We start from the raw sequence: 4,759 nt of genomic DNA, 5'->3' as shown, positions 1-4,759 counted from the left end.
GCCTAGCTGGGCTTGGGAGACGGACTTGAGGCCCATGGAGGACGGGTGGGGTCTGAGGCAGAGACCCAGACACAGGAATCCAAGCTGAGACTCACCTCCTGCGGGGACTCAAGGTGCTAAGAACCCAGTTACAGAACCAAGGTTTGAGATCCGGGGGACAGAGGCACGGCCTTTGTGAGAACTTCCTTCTCTCTGCCTCTGTGTCCAGCCAGCCCTATGAAGTGAGGTGTGAGGTGAGGTGTCTGCACTTGACCTCCCTGAAGACACCCAGAGAACCGACGTCCAAGCAGAGCTGCGTTTCTCAGCCTTAGTGCAGCCAGGTGGGCAGGGGTTGAGGGAGCTGAGCTGGGGGACTGAGACGCAGGTCTTGTGCTGAAAGTGTGTACAGGGTGTGACATCGTAGTTTGGGCTGCCAGGTACAGTGAGGTGAGGGGCTTGAAGAGCAAGGGTCTTGGTAAGCCTTGATAAATAGGCTTTTCTGGTTGGGTAGCAGTCTTATCTTCCCGGAGCAGGTATTGCCTAGAATAAAGAGCTAAGGGACGTATGACTGTCCTCGTATTCTTAGCACAGGAAAGAGGAAACGGAGCAGCCCCTCAAGGGAAGAGCACGCTCACAAAGCAGTACATTAAATCACGTGAAAAAAAGCTCCTAGCTTAATTCCTAGTACACAGTAGGTGCTTAATAAATGCGGCTGTCCCCCATATCAGCAACACGGTTGGCTGGCTCGGCTCATTTTTGCCCTCAGCCTAGTGGACCTTTTAATTCACCTGGCCTAGGCGAGGGCTTATGGCTGATCCTGGGGAGTGTAGGAGGGGCTGAAATTTTAGGGCCCAATGGGTGCAGGACAGGCAGTCGGCACATCGTTATAAAGGCTGAGTTTCCATAAATAATGTGCAGAAATGCTCGGGTATATTCTGGCTTCACTTCAATAAATAGAATGTGTTTCTTAGTCTCCTCATAACGGTTGTTCCTTACGCCCCCTGGAAATATGTTTTAGGGCTGCTATGTGTTCACCGTTCCTGATGAACACCTGAGCCCCTTTCCTGGTGGGACCCGAGGTGCTTCCCAAAGGAATGGGGCCCAGAGGCTGCCGCGTCTCTGTGACTCCAGCCCGAGAAAGCTCTCTGCTCATAAGGGCTTGTTGTGCTTTAAAGATGTTGCAGTCCTAACCCCCAGTGCCCATGATTGTGACCTAATTTGAAAATTGGCTTTTTTGCAGATGATCAAGTTCAGATGATGTCACGTGGGTGGGCCTGATGCAATGTGACTGGGATCCTTATAAGAAGGGGAAATTTGGACACAGGGACACACATGGAATCAGGACATCACGTGAGCATGAAGGAAGAGATAGATGGGGTGATGCTTCTGCAAGCCAAGGAACGTCAAGGACGCCAGCAAACCCCCAGAAGCTGGAGAGGGACCCAGACCAGATTCTCCGTCACAGTCTCAGAAGGAAGCAGCCCTGCTGACCCCTTGATCTTGGACTTCCAGCCTCCAGACAGTGAGAGAACAAATTTCTGTTGTTCAAGCCACCCAGTCTATAGTGCTTTGTTATTGCAGCCCCAGGGCCTAGACTAGGCCCACCTCAGTCACCCAGGGTACCATCCCTGTTGTAAAGCCCTGGACCTCAATTACATCTGCAAAGTCCTCTTCGCCATGGAACATAACATGTTCACAGGTTCTGGGATTAGGGTGGCCATTCTTCAGGGGCCGTTTTTCACCATTTGATGCTTCAATTACTTTCATCCTCTGAGGTAGGTACTGTTGTTCCCATTTTCTAGATGTGAAAACTAAGGCACGAGGCTGGGACTGCCTCTCCCGCTTTACCAAGCAGGCTGCCTGATGCCAGGCTGCCCACCGGCCCACAGGTCACCATGAGTGTGCAGGTGCCCAGGAGTGACGAAGACCCACACCCTGAAAGTGGGCCACCTCCTTCCCGTAGCCCTTCGTTACCTGCAAGAAATCTCACATGGCTTCTCTAAACCATCCCAACCTCAAGCCTCAGAAGACTATGGCCTTACACACGTGCAAGCAGCCTCAAAAGTGGTGAGCAAAAATCCAAACGACAGCGTCCATCCTTACTATGCTGAGTAAAGCTCATCCATGAGGCTCTAAGAAGGGCTGACACACCCACGGAGCCTCAGTGCAGCCCTGCACAAGTCAGGGACCCAGGCAACAGTGCTTTCAATGTGGTCCCACAGGAGAAGGCAAGGGCAAAGACACGTCTCCTGCCCTGGAGGGGCTTATATTCTGGTTTTTAAAGAAAAACGTAGATTAAAAGTAACTCAATACACACACTATCCAAGGACGTATGTACATGAGACCTAAGCCCTCCGTGGGGTCCTCCGTGCCCAGAAATGAGGGCGCTAACTACCCACTCGTCCAGAGAGACGCCAGGGAGAGGGGAGAACTTTGTGTTCGTTCCTGAAAGAGGAAGTACTCGGCCCCCAGAGGGGACAGTGTGTTCACTCTCTCTCTCCCTCTCTCCCCACCGCTTTCCCTGAAACCGTTCTGTTATTACCCAGAACTTCCTAGAGGTTAGCAAAGATCAAAATGAGCTTAATCAAGTCTATCCATCATTTCCCTCTCTGCAGCCAGCTTCATGGGCCCATTGCTCGGCCTCTATCCAGAAACAAATTCAGAGTCTCTGAAGAGAAATTAAAATTTGCGTCATTAAAATTTCCAAAGCCATGAATCACCAGCAAACAGTATTTTATCACGTTGTCTCCCCCTCCTGGACTTCTCCTGTTCCCTGGAATGTATCTCAACACCCCAGCTCGCTCCAAGCCTCCAGAATCTTTTCATGGGCAGCATTTGTAAAGCAATCATCTATTTTCAGATCTCACCCTGCGAGGCTGTTGGAATCAGGGCGATCAAACCTTGCAGTCACATAGGGTCCTGCTGCTTTCCACCCTCAGCAAGGTGTGTCTTCCGAAACTAAGCGGACTTGTTACCCATCACATTTCCAGAATAATATAAAATTAGCTTTTTAAAAAATGTATTTGCCATTTATAAGAGCTCCTTTGCAATAACGTGATCGGACATGCAAAGAGGTGAAAGGGTATGTATACAGCCCATTTTCATTCAGTCAGTGGTCAGGCTTCCAGTGAGGTTTTGCCCTGGCATCTTCCCACCGTGTCAAACAAGGTGACAGTGCCAGCCTCGTCCTCTCTGTGCTGAATGAGATCACGTCTGCGTCTGGGTCATTTTCAAGTTTTTGAAACAGTCACTCATAAACGGTGAGCTCTGTAGTATGATGAGTTAATCCAATTTCTTGGAAATGCCCAAGTTCTTCATTATGTTGGCAGGTCTTTATTCCGAGATTAGCTAGTTCAACCACAAGTGGATTTATCCCTTAATTGCTGCCACATAGGTGGTGCACCGTCACGGAGCTGAGATGCTCAGTTCTCATTCTGAGACCGAGACCAGCGGGCTCGGGGCTCTGACTCTCAAGGCAAGTTGCTTGTTATGTGTCAGCCTCTTCCTGTGTGAAGAGGGGGTATTATGACTCTCAGGATGTTAATAAGAAGAGTTTCTTTTTTTTCTTTTTTTTTTTTTTCACCAGCAATAAAAAAAAATGATTTATTTCTTTTTTTTAATATAGATGTTATTCATTTATTTATTTTTAAATTTTTATTGGAGTATGTTTGCTTTACAATGTTGTGTTAGCCTCCATTGCACAACAAAATGAATCAACCATACACACACAGATATCCCCTCCCTTTTGGACTTCCCTCCCATTTAGGTCACCACAGCGTATTAGGTAGAGTTCCCTGTACTATACAGTATGTTCCTGTCAGTTGTCTATTTTATGTAGAGTGTCAATAATGTATATGTGTCAATCCCAGTCTCCCAATTCCTCCCTCCCCACCCCTTTCCCTCTTGGTGTCCATACATTTGTTCTCTACAACTGTGTCTCTAAGTCTGTCTTGCAAATAAGATAATCTATACCATTTTTCTAGATTCCACCCATATGCGTTATTATACGATATTTGCTTTCCTCTTTCGGACTTACTTCATTCTGTATGACACTCTCTAGGTCCATCCACGTCTCTACAGATGAAAGATATGGAACGCTTCACGAATTTGCATGTCATCCTTGTGCAGGGACACGCTAATCTTCTCTGTATCGTTCCAACTTTAGTATATGTGCTACCGAAGCAAGCACGTAAGAAGAGCTTCTAATGTGAGGCCTGCTCACAGCGTGGCTTGCTGCCTCTGGCTCTATGTAGGTTTGTGTTGGAGAGTGGCATGACCCTCTGAACCTGGATGAGGAGGCGGATGGCCGCGCTGCCGTGGCTGAGCTCCCGGCACTGGGAAGGTGCTTTAGGAGAGGGTCTGGCAATCCAGAGCCTACTTGGAGGACACGGATTAGGGTTCTGGTGAGGAAACCCTACCCACATCACAACTGGAAGCTGCATCTGGGTTTTTACTTATTTTTTAATCTGTTAAACCCATGCCCCTAATTTGCTCCCCCATGTCCCCCCTTTGGTGACCACTAGTTTGTTTTCTATGTCTGTGAGTCTGTTTCTAGTTTGTATATAGATTCGTTTGTAGTATTTTTTAGATTCCACGTGTAAGTGATGTCATATAGTATTTGTCTTTCCCTAACTTATTTCACTAAGCATAGGTTCACCCATGTTGCTGCAAATGGCAGTACTTCATTATTTTTTTATAGCTGAGTACTATTCCTTTGTATCTATGTACCACATCTTCTTAAGCCAATCATCTGTTGATGGGCACTTGGTTTGTTTCCATG

At 47.7% G+C, this 4,759-nt stretch overlaps 1 non-coding gene across 1 annotated transcript; it reads right to left on the bottom strand.

Annotated features, from left to right (window-relative positions):
- Positions 1–4,062: 4,062 nt before the first annotated feature.
- On the bottom strand, positions 4,063–4,168 carry LOC118893668. The gene has a single exon (XR_005019526.1). It is a non-coding gene; the product is annotated as a U6 spliceosomal RNA (small nuclear RNA).
- Positions 4,169–4,759: the final 591 nt, after the last annotated feature.

This window comes from Balaenoptera musculus, chromosome 3 (assembly GCF_009873245.2).
Source record: "Balaenoptera musculus isolate JJ_BM4_2016_0621 chromosome 3, mBalMus1.pri.v3, whole genome shotgun sequence".
Lineage (NCBI taxonomy): Eukaryota > Metazoa > Chordata > Mammalia > Artiodactyla > Balaenopteridae > Balaenoptera > Balaenoptera musculus.
Note: the sequence above shows the minus strand (reverse complement) of the source record. Positions and strands in the feature narration are given on the sequence as shown.